Source organism: Musa acuminata, chromosome BXJ1-7 (assembly GCF_036884655.1).
Source record: "Musa acuminata AAA Group cultivar baxijiao chromosome BXJ1-7, Cavendish_Baxijiao_AAA, whole genome shotgun sequence".
Taxonomy (NCBI): domain Eukaryota; kingdom Viridiplantae; phylum Streptophyta; class Magnoliopsida; order Zingiberales; family Musaceae; genus Musa; species Musa acuminata.
In genome coordinates, this window is record NC_088333.1 from 18908181 (window position 1) to 18925251 (window position 17071).

Below are 17071 nucleotides of genomic sequence, written 5' to 3' on the forward strand. Positions count from 1 at the left end.
GATTTTCTACCGAAATCGCTCTTATCGTATGAACGCGATTTTAATCGTCGAAAGTTTTCTGCTGCTCTAATTCACCCCCCCCCCCCTCTTAGTGCTCTTGATCCTAACACTACGGGAACAAATCCAGAAAGTCCAAGAGCTTGCCAAAGAAGCTCGTCGGAACTTGCCAAGTGGATTGTCGCAAGTCCAGGAGTTGGTCGGAAGTCCGCCGGAGCATCGCCGAGGGTTCATCGAATGTTCGCTGGAAGTTCGCTAGAAGTTCGCCGGAAGTTCACCGGAAGAAGCGATTGACGCACCGAAGCAAGTTGCAGTTAATGTCTTAAGAAATATCATAGTTAGCATGTAGATTAAGCTAGGAATGGGAGGTGATCCCATTAACTTAATCGGGAGGCAATTGGGCCCTTCACAAACCCAAATTGGGCCGAATGGATTAGCCCATTCGGACCCAAATTTCCTAGCCGGCGGTAGCACCGCTTAGGAGCTCAGTCTCCCAGGAAAGTTGGGCAGTGCAACCGTCCAGGTCAGGTAGTAGCACTGCCAAAGCTCAGTCTCCGAGCTCTATCAGGCGGTCGTACCGCCCAGTATGACCATAGTACCGCCAGGACCCCGGAAAACTGAGAGATGACATTTTTGAGCTCCAAATTCAAACCAGTTTGGGGCCTATATATACCCTACCCTTTCCTGTATGAAAGGGCACCGAAAATCCAATCTTACTCTGTTATTTTTAGAGCTCAAAAGTGATGTAAAGGCCAAAAGTTCTCCTCTCTCCTTTCTTCCAAGTTTTGTTCATTCAAGAGAGGAGTGAAAATTTTGTAAGGGTTGTCTCCTAATCTCATCAAATAGAGTGAAACTGTAAAAGGATGATTGGCCTTTGCCTATTGAAGGAAGGCCTCTAGTAGATGCCGGTGACCTCGTTGGAGGAGGAAGCCGAAAGTGGATGTAGGTCACGTTTGACCAAACCACTCTAAAATCTAGTTTCCATTTCCTTTGTGCTATTTATCTTAACTACAAATTTCCTTCCTTATTTTACTTCAAATACATTTCTGTAAGCTTTCAAAGTTATTATCTACATGAAACGACTTTTACGTCGGAATCGGATTTCAAAATACGAACGCAGTTTTAATCGTCGAAAGTTTTCCGCTACACTAATTCACCCCCTCCCCCTCTTAGTGCTCTTGATCCTAACAATTGGTATCAGAGCGAGGTTAACTCTCAAACTGATTAAAACCCAAGAGAGATGACATACACCGGAAACCAAGAGGGCCACTCTATTAAACGTCCACCCATGTTCAATGGGACGAACTACACCTATTGGAAGACCCGAATGAGGATCTTCCTTATTTCAATGGATTTTGAACTTTGGAATCTTGTCAAAAATGGATTTTCGAAGTTTTCTCTTCCAATGATCGATTGGAATGAATTGGAGAAGAAAACTTCCGCTCTTAATGCAAAGGCTATGATGCCTTATTTTGTGCGCTTGATAAAAATGAGTTCAATCGGGTTTCGGTTTGTGAAACCGCGTTTGATATTTGGCATACACTCGAAGTGACTCACGAAGACACAAGTAGAGTGAAAGAGTCAAAAATCAATCTTTTGATACATTCTTTTAAACTTTTCCGAATGAAACCGAGCAAGACTATTGGCGACATGTACACCCATTTCACGGATGTCATCAATGGTCTAAAAGGACTCGACAAAAGTTTTTCAGATTTTGAGCTCGTAAATAAGATTCTAAGATCACTTCCTAAGAGTTGGGACTCTAAAGTCACTGCTATTCAAGAGGCTAAAGATTTAAACAACATCCCTCTTGAAGAACTAATCGAGTCATTAATGACCTATGAAATGACTTACAAGGCTCATGAAGAGCAAGAAGACATCCTTCCAAAGAATAGGAAGGATATGACACTTAGAACTTTAGATGACCACTTGAGAGAAAACTCAAGTGATGAGGACTATGACGATAACTTGGCACTTCTAACAAGGAAATTCAAAAAAATCATTAAGAGAAACAAGTTTAAAAATGATACAAAAAATAAATTTGAACCCATAAAGGACCAAGTTATTTACTACGGGTGCAAAAAGCCGGGACACTACAAAAGTGATTGTCCCCAAGCCAAGAAGAGAACATCTAAGAAGAAGGCGCTCAAAGCAATGTGGGATGACTCAAGTGTATCCGAAAAAGAGGAGTCCAACACCGTGCAAGTTGCTCATTATGCCCTAATGGCCATCGGAGAGGAGGTAACAAATTTAATTGATACAGATTTATCATTTGATGAATTATTAAATGCCTTCCATGACTTATTTGATGAATGCAAAACAATTACTAGAAAATATAAATTATTAAAAAAGGATCATGATAGTCTTATTAGTAATTTTGATAAATTAAAAACTGAATTTCATGATAGTTTAGCTCCATGTATAAAATGCTATAATATAGAAACTCTCCAAAAAGATAACTTGCTACTTAAGAACACCTTGAAGAAATTGGAGGTTCGTAGCAAGTCTTTGAACATGATCCTTACAAATAAGGGTCATGTTCCCAAAAGAAGTGGAATCGGATTTGTGAGAAGTCCTCACCAAAATCTAACCACCTTCATAAAAGGCCATATCTTACATGTTCGGCACCAAAGCAAATGCAACTTTTGTTGCAAATATGGACATAAAACGTATCATTGTCTATTCAAGAAAATTAGTCCGAACAAACTGATTTGGGTTCCTAAAGGAACCATGATAAACTCTATGCAATATAATAAACAACATAGATCAATTTTTGAGGCACTCAAAAGTAAATGGGTACCTAAAAATTATCCTTTCTTGTAGAAACATACACCATCACAAGCTAGGAGCAAGAGGTGGTACCTTGATAGTGGATGCTCAAGGCATATGAACGGAGATCCATCTCAATTCTCTAAGCTTACTATCATAGACGAAGGCTATGTCACCTTCGGAGACAACAACAAGAGTAAAATCATTTGCAAAGGAACCATAGGTAATAAATCCAACTTCTTTATTGAAGATGTTTTGTTTGTTGATGGTTTAAAACATAACCTCTTTAGCATTAGTCAATTATGTGATAAAGGATATATCATCAAATTTGAATCTAATTCTTGCATCTTTGAAAAACTATACAAAAACACATCTATGATTGCATTAAAACAAAATAACATATACACCATTGACATCAATGATCTTCGCAATGAAATGTGTTTCTCGATTTTGAATGAGGATGCTTGGCTTTGGCAAAGGAGATTAGGTCATGTTAGTATGAAACTAATCACTCAAATATTATCCAAAGAATTTATACGAGAAATTCCTCATATCAAGTTCATCAAAGATAATGTGTATGATGCTTGTCAATTAGGAAAACAAATTAAGGGTAGTTTCAAATCTAAGAATCAAATAAGTACCTCTAGGCCCTTACAATTGATCCATATGGACTTGTTCGGATCAATCTCTATATCAAGCCTAGGAGGTAGCAAATACGCCTTCGTCATTGTAGATGACTATAGTAGATACACATGGACTTATTTCTTGAAACACAAAAATGAATGCTTTAGATATTTCACCAAGTTTTGTAAACTTGTTCAAAATGAAAAGGGTTTTATGATTTCATCAATTCGAAGTGATCACGCTGGTGAATTTCAAAACTGTGATTTCCAAGAATTTTGTGAATCTAATGGATACAACCACAACTTCTCTACTCCAAGAAATCCTCAACAAAATGGACTAGTAGAAAGAAAGAATAGAAATTTACAAGAAATGGCAAGACCATGTTGAATTAATATAGCATACCCAAATATTTTTGGACCGAAGCCGTAAACACTGTATGCTATATTTTGAATAGAGTTCTAGTAAAACCCTTATTCACCAAAACTCCCTATGAGTTGTGGAACAATAAAAAACCTAATGTTTCATATTTTAAAGTTTTTGGGTGTAAGTGTTTTAGCTTGAACGAAAAATATGCCTTAGGAAAATTTGATGCTAAATCCGATGAAGGAAATTTTCTTGGTTATTTTTCGGTTTCTAAAGCTTTTCGTATCTTCAATAAAAGAACTTTAATTATAGAAGAATCCATTCATGTTGTTTTCAATGAGTTTTTTAAATCAAGAAAAGTGATTTTGATGATGATGTTAATTTCGATTCTTTGAATTTAAATGAAACCCCTTCTCCAATTAGCAACTTGGATGTATCCACTTCCGAAACATCCTTACCCAAGGATTGGAAGTATGTAGATGCTCATCCTAAGGATCTAATTCTAGGAGACACATCTAAGGGGGTTCAAACACGTTCTTCTCTTAAAAATTTTTGTGCCAACGCCGCTTTTCTCTCCCAAATTGAACCTAAATGTATTGACAAAGCAATGAAAGATGATTCATGGATTATCGCAATGCAAGATGAGTTAAATTAATTTGGAAGAAATGAGGTGTGGAATCTTGTTCCTAGGCCAAATGACTATTTAGTTATTGGTACTAAATGAGTCTTTAGAAACAAGCAAGATGAATATGGTATCGTGGTTAGAAACAAGGCTAGATTAGTGGCTAAAGGTTTCAACCAAGAAGAAGGTATCGATTACGAAGAAACCTTCGCTCCTATGGCTAGATTAGAAGTTATAAGGATGCTCCTTACCTATGCTAGTAATAACAATTTTAAGTTGTTTCAAATGGATGTTAAAAGCGCTTTTCTTAATGGCTTTATTTCTAAAGAAGTTTATGTTGAGCAACCTCCTGGATTTGAAAATAATAGCCTCCCTAATCATATATTTAAATTAACTAAAGCTCTCTATGGTTTAAAACAAGCCCTAAGGGCTTGGAATGATAGACTTAGTACTTTTCTTATTGAAAATAATTTCACAAAAGGCAAGGTCGATACTACATTGTTTATCAAGAATTTTGAAAATAATTTTCTCATTGTTCAGATTTATGTTGATGATATTATCTTTGGTTCTATGAATGAATATCTTTGTGAATCTTTTGCTAAAACCATGAGTCTCGAATTTGAAATGAGTTTGATGGAAGAATTAACCTTTTTCTTAGGCTTACAAATTAAGCAACTAAGCAATGACATCTTTATTAGTCAAACTAAATATGCTTTAAATCTACTGAAAATATTTAATATAGATAGCTCAAAAGCTATTAACACTCTTATGAGCACCTTCAATAAGTTAGAAGTTGATGAAAGTAGAGAAAGCTTCGATCAAAAAACTTATAGGGGTATGATAGAAAGTTTAATTTACCTCACTGCAACTAGACCAGATATCATGTTCAGTATAGGACTTTATGCTAGGTTTCAATTGAACCCTAAGATATCTCATCTCAAAGCGGTTAAAAAAATATTTAGATATCTTAAAGGTACCACAAATATAGGATTATGGTATCCAAAATCTGAGAATTTTGAATTAATTGCTTATGTTGATGTGGATTTTGCTGGGTGTAGACTAGATAGAAAAAGTACATCAGGAATATGTCAATTTTTGGGACATTCCCTTGTTTCCTGGTCATCTAAGAAATAAAACTCGGTTGCACTATCAACAACCAAAGCTGAGTATATTGCAGCTAGTGCATGCTGTGTATAAGGTGTGTGGATGAAAAACACCTTAGAAGATTATAAATAAAGTCCACCTTAAAAACATTCCCATTAAATGTGATAACACAAGTACAATATGTTCAACAAAGAATCCCATTCAACACTCAAGAACAAAACATATTAATATTAGACATCACTTTATACTAGATCATGTCACTAATCATAATGTAATCATAGAGTTCATTAATACTAAGCATCGACTAGCTGATATTTTTACAAAACCTCTAAGTGAAGAACAATTTGATTTCATTAGAAGAGAATTAGGAATATTAATATATCCGAATGCATAAACTTGTTAAGATTATTTTTTGGACTTTTTTGATTTAATGATCAAATCACTTAATTGCCATGATGATTTTACATAATTACATGTTGGAAATTATGTGTTTTGGATACAAAAATTTTCATGATAATAAGCATGTTTTATCTTCATTTTTTGAATTTGAAAATCTGTAGCAAAACCTCGTTCGAATGCATGAAAGTGTTAAATTTCATTTTCGGATCTTCTTGATCCTAACAATCGGATTTTCTTGATACATTATTCTCTTCTGGACTTAATAAACATATGTCATATTGAGTTTTGGATTCACATCATTGATTTTTGACATATGGAATCAACTAGCAAATGCATCTCTCATAGACTTATCATGTGAAAAATATCTTTCGAGAAATGAATTTGACGATTCCTTCTTATATCTTTTGAGAAATAGTTTTACGTGCAAGGATTTGATTCATACATATATCTTGATTCTTGTAAAAATAAAGCGTTCTTTAATATCTTATCAATTTTAACTTCATTCGAGTAAGCTCACAAATGGCTTTCCTCCTTCATGATAATAACAAATAAAGAGGAAGAAGTAATGAAAGTCATCTCCATGTCATGTTTGTTAGGATCAGAGCGGCACTAAGAGGGGGGGGGGGGTGAATTAGTGCTGCGGCTTAAAATGTTGGTTTCGACAAATCTTTTGTACGATAAAAATCGGAATCGGAAGTGCTTAACGTGAAAGCATATTCGCAAAGTTGTGCAGCAAATGTAATGAGGAAATAAAGCAAGTAAGAAGGTTTGCAGTAATGTAAATAGCAGTAATAAAATGCAAACCAGAGATTACGCCGTTTTTAAAGTGGTTCGGTCAAGTGACCTACATCCACTTGCGAGGCCCCTCTTCGATGAGGCTCCCACCTTCCACTAGCAAATCTCTTGAAAGGGAAGGGTGAATACCCCTCTTACAACTTTTTACAAGCAGTTCACTCTCTTACAGATTTTCATAAAGAAAGAAGGAGGTGAACACTAGCAAATTGAAAACAAGACTAGCTAAGACTTTTCTAAGGCCTTTCTCTCAAACAATTGCTGCTCAAAAAGTTGTAATCTTAGCTATGATTTGAGGGGTATTTATAGGCCTCAAGAGGATTCAAATTTGGGCTCCAAAATTTAAATTCTCTTTGGGTTCCCGATGCTGGCGGTGCCACCGCCTATCAGTGGCGGTGCCACCGCCTGTCACTATCAGACTTTGATAGTGCTAGGCGGTGCCACCGCCCAGTCTGGCGGTGCCATCGCTAGACCCTTCGGTTCACTTGTTGGGCTTCAAATTTAGCCCAAACCAAGTCTAATTTTGGGCCCAGTTGGCCCCTAACTAGGATATATGATTATCTCTTAATCCAAATCCTAATTACAAGTGAACTACATAACAAAACACATCCTAAGCAAGTTTTCAATCGCGAACGTCAAGTCTTGTTCCGGCGAGCTTTCCGACGAACTTCTTCCGACGGACTCCCAACAAGCTCCTAAACTTGTGATGACTTTACCGAGTAGCCGAGCCTTCTCGGTGATCTCCGTGAACCTCCGACGATCTCTTCGGCGAACTTCTGAAAATTCCGACAGGTTTCCGATTTCTTCTCGATTGGTTCCGGCAGCATCTCCGACGATTCTTCGGACTCTTAAACGTCCATCAAACTTGACTCCGGTATTCTTGCTTTGTGTTTTTGGTTATCGTAGTTACTCCTGCACACTTAACTCAATAATATGGATTAGATCAATTAACCCATCAATTGATTTTATCATCAAAATTTGAGATTCAACAATCTCCCCCTTTTTGATGATGACAATCAATTGATGACGAAGTTAAACATAACTCCCCCTATCTATATGCCATATTATGAGAAGATGAAAACACTTGAATTTCATCCATTGAATTCAAGCATAAACCGATAAGTTCTAACCGTAGAACTTATCGTTATTCTCATGAAGCAATAGTAAATACAAAACTTCGATGAAAATCATTTTCAAGTCGAATGATAAGAGACAATTTTTACTACGGCAGGAATTAAAGATTTTCAACATGAATTTCATGATATAAATGTAAGGCATGCTTTCAATATGTTCAATCGATCTTGCGATATTCTCAAAGATTTTGCAAGGCATATAAGACATTCATATCATATAAGCTTTTGCAATTCATATAAGTCATGCTATTAAAATGATACAAGTCATCACTTTTCTCCCCCTTTGTCATCAACAAAAAGGGAATGAGAGTTGAAGCACATAATTTGTCATACAAAGATTTTATCATTGATCATACATCATTCATCTATATTATCATTGATCATACAAAGATTTTATCATTCAAAATTAAGTATGCTAAAATATTTATGCAGAGTTCATCTTAAAGGAAAATTCAGCATTCATCCATATTATGAAATCTCTTCTTTCTATAAATAAGAAAAATTGTAGATGTACAAAGAAGAGATTGGGATAAGAAAAAAGTTTCAAGTAGTAACTCCAATAAGTCAAGATCATAATTCGAATACAAATCCATTCAAATTCAATTCGTCAACTCGAAACTCATAATCAAGCCATCAAAATCAATTTTGAGATTCAAAATATCATAAAATCATTAATCTTGATCAGATAGGAGTGGTGTTTGACTCAAGATAGGATAAGATAATTTAACAAGTCATTTAGAATCAAAAGAGAAGGATCAGATTCACCGAGGAACGGAGAGAGAATGAAAAACTTTACAGAAAATCCATTCAAACAAGTTTATTCTTAGGGACAATTTAACATACCTAATTCCCTTCTAATGAATTCAAATTGGTCTTTATTCAAAGCTTTTGTAAATATATCTGCTAATTGATGCTTTGTGTCAATGAATTCTAGAACAACATCATTGTTATGGACATGATCGCGTATGAAATGATGCCTAACGTCGATGTGCTTAGTTCTAGAGTACTGAATTGGATTTTTAGTAAGACATATGGCACTAGTATTATCACATTTTATGGGAATGTTTTTAAAGTGAATTCCATAGTCTTCTAATATATTTTTCATCCAAACAACTTGTGCACAGCATGCACTTGCAGCAATGTATTCGGCTTCCGCCGTAGATAGTGCAACTGAATTTTGTTTCTTGGAAGTCCAAGAAACAAGTGCATGTCCTAAAAATTGGCATGTTCCAGATGTACTTTTTCTATCTATCCTGCATCTGCCAAAATCAGCATCTGCATAAGCTATTAAATCAAAATTTTCAGATTTTGGATACCACAGTCCTAGATTTGGAGTTCCTTTAAGGTACCTAAATATTCTTTTAACACTTTTAAGATGAGATAATTTAGGATTTGATTGAAAACTAGCGCAAAGTCCTACACTAAACATAATATCCGTTCTAGTCGCGATGAGGTAGAGTAGACTACCTATCATTCCCCCATATGTTTTTTGATCGAAATTTTCACTATTTTCATCCATATCTAACTTAATCGCAGTATTCATAGGGGTGTTTATTGCTTTTGAATTATCCATGTTAAATCGTTTTAACAATTCTAGTGTATATTTAGATTGGTTAAGAAATATACCATCACTAAGTTGTTTGATTTGTAATCCCAAAAAGAAAGTTAATTCACCCATTAAACTCATTTCAAATTCATGACTCATACATTTGGCAAATGATTCACATAGTGATTCATCCGAAGAGCCAAAAATAATATCGTCAACATAAATTTGCTCAATAAGAAAATTATTTTCAAAATATTTAATAAACAATGTAGTATCTGTAATATCCCTCACTTTTAAAAATTATTAATAAGGATTTATATATAAATTGGAGGACCTATATGTAAATATAGAAATTTCAAGGACTAAACTGTTAAGTTACAAAAAGAAAAAAAAATAAAGAAAACCGAAAATTTCGGTTTTATCCCACCGCCTCCCACGCTTGAGAAACAGAGAGAGGAGCAATGGGGCGTGGGGAGAAGAAGAAAAGAAGTTGAGGGAGAAGAGAAGAAAAGAAGAAGAAGAGGGAAAAGAAGAGAGGAGGAAGAAGAAGAAGAAGAGAGGGAAGATGGAGAGGAGAGAGAGAGAGGCAGTAGCTGCAGCTAGGGCTGCAGCACCTCTGTTTCCCGCAGGTGGAAACAGAGGAGAGGATTTGTGGGGCGTTGGGGAGGAGAAGGGAAGAAGAAGAAGAAGAAGAAGAAGAAGAAGAAGAAGAAGAAGAAGAAGAGAGGAGGATAGCTGTGGCAAGGCTGTAGCGAGGAGGTGTGTGGCGTTGGGGAGGAAAAGGGAATAGGAGAAGAAGAGGGAGAGGAGCAAGAGGTGGCAGCAGCTAGGGCTGCAGCACCTCTGTTTCCTGCAGTTGGAAACAGAGGAGAGGTGTGGGGCGTTCGAAGAGGAGAAGAAGAAGAAGAGGAGGAGAAGAGGAAGAGGAAGCAGGAGAAGAGGTTGTGATACCTTTGTTTCCTGCAGAGGAAACAGAGGAGAGGGTATGTGTGATGCCGGGGAGGAGGAGGGAAGAAGAAGAGGAGAAGAAGAAGAGAAGGGAAAGGAGGAGTTGCGGCTGCGGTAGTGGAAGCTACAGTTGGAAGAGAAGGAGAGGAAGAGATGGTGAGGAAGAAGAGAAGAAGTAGAAGCTGGTGAAAAGGCGGCACCTCTGTTTCCTGCAGGAGGAAATAGAGGAAAGGATGTGCTGTTCATCGGGGAGAAGAAGGGGAGGAAGGATAAGAAGAGAAGAAGAAGAAAGGAAGGAGAAGGAAGAGGAGAAGGGAAAGAAGTAGCTGCGACTGCGGCTGTGGCAGCTGCAGTTGTGGCAGGGAAAGAGGAAGAGAAAGGAAGAAGGGAAGGAGAGGAAGAAGAGAAGGGGAAGAATGGGCTGCGGCTGCGGCGATGGCAGCTACAGTTGGAAGAGAAGAAGGAGAGGAAGATGAGCAGGGGAGGAAGAAGAGGCTGTGGCCATGGCTGAGGCTGCGACTGCAGCAGTGCAACTGGGAAAGAAGAGAAGGAAAGGAAGAAGAAGAGAAAGGAAAAGGGAAGAAGAGAGGAAGAGGAGAAGGGGAGGCAGTTGTGGCAGTGGCAGCTGCAGCTGGAAGAGAAGGAGAGGAAATAGAGCAGGGGAGGAAGAAGAGGCTGCGGTTGTGGTGGCTGCGGCCATGGCTGCGACTGTGACTGCGGTAGTTGCAGCTGAGAAAGAAAGGAAAGGAAAGGGGAAAAAGGGGCTGCGGACGGGATTGTGGCCGCAGTGGCAGAGACTACGTATACATCAGGGGCAGCGGCAGCGGCGGTGGTTGTGATAGCTGCGTTTGAAAAAAAGAAAACGAAGGAATGAGAGTAAGAGAGAGCAGGTGACTATGCCTCTATGTTCTGCATGAGTTGCAGTTGTGGAGGAAAAGTAGAATGATTTGGGCTGACACCTTCTTTGGATCTTCGGATCAAAATATTTGAAAGGCAAGTTTCCCAATCGTTTCTCGTGTAATTATTCTAATTTTTCTTATTGCAAGTATTATGATCTTCCTCATGCAAGTGTTCCAATCCTTCCTATTGTAAGTGTTCCGATCTTACCTATTACAAGTTTCCCGATCGTTTCTCCTGTTATTGTTCTAATCTTTTCTATTGCAAGTGTCCTAATCTTTCCTTACTGTAATTTTATCTCTATATTTGCTTTGAATATGAGGAACATTGAATTGTTCTAGCCTTGCATTTGATATATCTCATGTTTAGATGTAACGATTCGAGTCTGTGCAACTCCTGAGATTCTGACCTTTCTACCTTGTTATGGTTATAACTTCACGTATTGACCTCTGATTTGGACAAAACTTATTTGATCAAAATATAGACTCATAAACCTTTATTTTGATAGCTTATTTTAAGAATTCAGAGTATGTTTGTCTGCCCAAACTTATGTTTCAAATGAGCCTACAGATTATGCAAAACAGGGATCGTAATTTTTGACCTTTTGATACTGATCTGCCTATAAGTCGATGTTGGAAACTCCGATTTGTTCAAAGCTTATTTCATTGGAAACGAAACTCGTAGATCTTTTTTTGATACCTAGATTGAAAGATTTAGAGTCCAAATGCCTACCCAGTTTTCTATTGAAACCGACCCTGTGAATTCTGTAAAATTGAGATTTGTTCTTTGATCTTGGGTTACTAAATCTATTGTAACTCTTTGTTGGAAACTTCGATTCATATGAGACTTATTCTATCTGAAAGTAAATTGAAATATCTTTTCAATGATACATTTCTGAATAAATTGGAGCACGATTGATAGTTTAAATCATTTGTTCAATGTGCCTCTTGAATTCTACCAGAAATCGAGCTTTGGTCAATTTCGCATATTTTGGTTTCATTCCTTTGGAAATTGATATCCTTTAGCTTTCTTATTCAATTGAGCTTTATATTACTGCTTTGAATTCTTGTATGCTCTTGTCCTTAAAGTTATTTGCATTCTTGAAAACTATTGTGTAACGTTTATTCTATATCGTATTGACTCATATAGGCACATGTATATCCCATTGTTCCGCATTTTCATTCGATATGTGCCTATTCTAGTTTCATTCCTTTGAACTTTGAATTCATCTCACCTTCTTATTTGAATTGAGTTATATGTGATTGCTTGGAATCCTTGAATGCTCTTGCTTTCATTTCCTTTTAAATTTGAATACAATTGTGAAAGATTATTGCTTAATTCGCATTGACTCGTAAAGGCATATGTACGTTTTGTTGTTCCGCGTGTACTTCCGATATATGCTATTCATTGTTCATACTATCCTTTTGTACTCTGGTGTTTGTGGGATATTGTGAACCTTCGCAAGAAATTGTGAAGGGAGTTATGCATAGAGCCTGAGATGCTCTGCTGGCCCCTATGACTTCACTCAAACGTGGGTGGATGGAGCTCCTAGACGTGGGAGACCTCCCAGACATGAGAGACTTACGTTTGGTGGTCATTCAGAAATGGATGTACCATATTATGTTATGGTCCCACTTCACCTTCTGTATGTTTGATATGGTATCCAGACCTTTGGTTATGTGTTTCTATACGAGCTTTGGGTATGAATGATATGAATGCAACGTCAAATTCGACGTTTGAGCTTCTATTTCGTCTTCGTCATTGATATGCTCCGAAATGGTCCATATGACAATGATATGTTTTGAAATGTCCCATTTGTTATTGATAAGCTCCGAAACATTTCATACACCTTTGATATGCTCCGAAATGTTCATTTGCTATTGTTATGCTTCGAAATGTTTCATATGTTATTGATATGCTCCGGAACATTTCATACGCTATTGATATGCTCCAATTACTCTATGCTCCATTTGTTATGAACCAAATATGTTATTAATGAAATGACATTTGCGATTCTGTATCTAATGAGATGATATCCTTGAATCTCTTGGATTCTGTCTTGCATTGTGATATCTTGTTTGTTTGAAACTGTCCCTTCTCATGCTATATATGCTTTGTTACTTGCTGAGTTGTTTTTAGCTCACTCCGTTGTTATATAAATCTTTCAGGTCAGCTTGTCACTCTTTTAGATGTTTGAATTGGGCTAAGGCAGTGGAGAGCTATTCTGAATTATGGGCAAGTCTTGTCGGTTATTATGTTATTATTGTATAAGCATATTTTGTATGAAATGAAATGTTGTCAATGAATCGAAATGGATATACTATGTAAAAGTATTAGAAGATCTCTCTTATTTGGAATTTCAGAATGTTAAGTCTAATTTATGATGATATGAACTTGTGGTGAATAGTTGGAGTTCTGATTGTATAATTTATTTAGCTTGTGGATTTATAAATATTGTTCATGTTTGTCAAGTTGGCTTGGGTTGCCATAAATATGAATTATCGAGTGATGTGATATATGATTAAAAATTGCACAGGTTTTATAGATGTGAATTTGATAGAATGTTTTTCAGTATCCTCAAATGTGTGTTTAGATCCTGGATTGGTTTGTGTTGAAAATTTTAATATCATGGATATTTTTGAGGGGCGTGACAGAGGTGGCTATTATTTGGAATTTCGGAATGTTAAGTCTAGTGTATGATGACATGAACTTGTGGTGAATAGTTGGAGTTCTGATTATATAATTTATTTAGCTTATGGATTTATAAATGTTGTTAATGTTCGTCAAGTTAACTTGGGTTGCCATAAATGTGAATTATCGAGTGATGTGATATATGATTATAAACTGCACAGGTTTTATAGATGTGAATTTGATAAAATATTTTTCAGTGTCCTCAAATGTTAGTTTGGATCCTGGATTGATTTGTGTTGAAAAATTTTTAATATCATGGATATTTGAGGGGGCGTGACAGTATCAACCTTGCCTTTAGTAAAATTATTTAAAATAAGAAAGGAACTAAGCCTTTCATACCAAGCTCTAGGAGCTTGTTTCAAGCCATAGAGGGCCATAGTCAATTTGAATACATGGTTAGGAAGAAGAGAATTTTCAAATCCGGGAGGTTGTTCGACATATACTTCTTCGGAAATAAAACCATTCAAGAAAGCACTTTTGACATCCATTTGAAATAGTTTAAAATTATTACTACTAGCATAGGCAAGGAGCATCCTTATGGCTTCTAATCGAGCCACGAGAGCGAAGGTTTCTTCATAATCGATACCTTCTTCTTGGTTGAAACCTTTGGCCACTAATCTAGCCTTGTTTCTAACCACGATACCATTTTCGCCTTGCTTGTTTCTAAAGACCCATTTAGTACCAATGACTAAATGGTCACTAGGTCTAGGAACAAGCTTCCATACCTTATTCCTCTCAAATTGATTCAATTCCTCTTGCATTGCAATAATCGAAAAATCATCTTTTATGGCCTTGTCAATGCATTTAGGTTCGATTTGAGAAAGGAAGGCGGCGTTAGCACAAAAATTCTTGAAAGAGGAACGAGTTTGAACCCCTTTTGATGTATCTCCTATAATTAGCTCCTTTGGATGAGCATCTATATACTTTCATTCCTTGGGTAAGGAAATTTTGGAAGAAGGTGCATCCAAGTTGCTATTTTGAGGAGGGGGTTCATTTAAATTCAAATTTTCAAAACCAAGATCATCATCAAAATCATTTTTCTTTAAATTAGAAATTTCATTAAAAACTACATGAATAGACTCTTCTATTACTAACGTTCTTTTGTTAAAAACCCGAAAAGCCTTAGAAACGGAAGAGTAACCGAAAGATGCCTTCATCGGATTTAGCATCAAATTTTCCTAAGGCATCCCTTTCATTCAAAATAAAGCATTTACAACCGAAAACTTTAAAATAGGAAATATTTGGATTTTTTTTATTCCATAATTTATAGGGAGTTTTTGATAAGGATAATCTTATTAGGACTCTATTCATGATGTAGCAAGTCGTATTTATGGCTTCGGCCCAAAAATACTTAGGTAAACTATGTTCATTTAACATAGTTTTTGCCATTTCTTGTAGGTTTCTATTTTTTCTTTCAACTACTCCATTTTGTTGGGGATTCCTCGGAGTGGAGAAGTTGTGATTCTATCCATTAACCTCACAAAAATTTTGAAAGTCACGGTTTTGAAATTCGCCACCATGATCACTCTGAATTGATGAAATCATGAAACCTTTTTCGTTTTGAGTGAGTTTACAAAATTTAGAGAAACACTTCAAGCAATCACTTTTGTGAGCTAAGAAATAGGTCCAAGTGTATCTAGTATAGTCATCTACAATTACAAATGCATATTTGCTTCCCCCTAGACTTGTCGTGTCAATTGGTCTAAATAAATCCAAATGAATCAATTGTAATGGTCTAGTGGTGCTAATTTGAGTTTTTGGTTTGAAACTAGTTTTTATTTGTTTACCTAGTTGACATGCATCGCATACTTTGTCCTTGATAAACTTTATATTTGGAATTCCTAGCACTAAATCTTTAGATGAGATCTTAGATATTAGTTTCATGCTTGCATGGCCTAGTCTCCTATGCCAAAGCCAAGCATCATCATTTAAAGCGGAGAAGCACATTTCATTACTTAGTTCATCAAGGTTGATGGTGTAGACATTATTTTGTTTTAATGCAATCATAGTTATGTTATAGTTTGGTTTTTCAATAATACACACATTTGATTCAAATCTAACGATATAACCTTTATCGCATAATTGACTAACACTGAAGAGATTATGTTTCAATCCATCAACTAGTAAGACATAATCAATAGAAAAATTTAATTTGTTACCTATGGTTCCCTTGCCAATGATTTTGCCTTGGTTGTTGTCTCCGAAGGTGACGTACCCTTCTTCTTTGCTAGTGAGCATAGAGAAATGAGATGGATCTCCAGTCATATGTCTTGAGCATCCACTATCTAGATAACATCTCTTGCTCCTAGCTTGTGATGGTGTATGTTTCTCATCTCCGATGGCCATTAGGGCGTAATGAGCAACTTGCTCGATGTTGCACTCCTCTTCTTCGGACGCGCTTGAATCATCCCATGTTGCCTTGAGCGCCTTCTTCTTTGATGTTCTCTTTTTGGCTTGAGGACAATTGTTCTTGTAGTGTCCCGGTTTTTTGCATTCTAGCAAATCACTTGGTCCTTCTATTGTTCAAATTTATTTTTTATATTATTTTTAAATTTGTTCTTTCTTAAATATTTTTTAAATTTTTGAGTCAAAAGTGCAATGTCATTGTCACTGTCCTCATCACTCGATGTTCCTTTCAAATGGTCTTCTTGTGATTTGAGTGCCATATCCTTCCTGTTCTTTGGAAGGGGGTTCTCGAGCTCGTCATGAGCTTGACATGTCATTTCGTAGGTCATTAGAGACCCAATGAGTTCTTTAAGAGAGAATGTTTTAAGGTCTTTGGCCTCTTGAATGGCCATAACTTTTGGATCCCAACTTTTAGGGAGGGATCTTAAGATTTTAATTACTAGTTCAAAGTTAGTAAAATATTTACTAAGAGCTTTGAGTCCATTGATGACATCCGTAAACCGGGTGTACATGTCTCCGATGGACTCACTTGGGTTCATTCGGAAAAATTCATAAGAGTGCACAAGGATGTTGATTTTGGACTCTTTCACTCGGCTAGTGCCTTCATGAGTGACCTCAAGAGTTCTCCAAATATCAAAAGCCGAATCATAAATTGAAATACGATTAAATTCATTTTTGTCTAGTGCACAAAACAAGGTATTCATAGCCTTTGCATTTAAAGCAAAAACCTTCTTCTCTGATTCATTCCATTCGCTCATCGGAAGAGAAGATTTTTGAAAT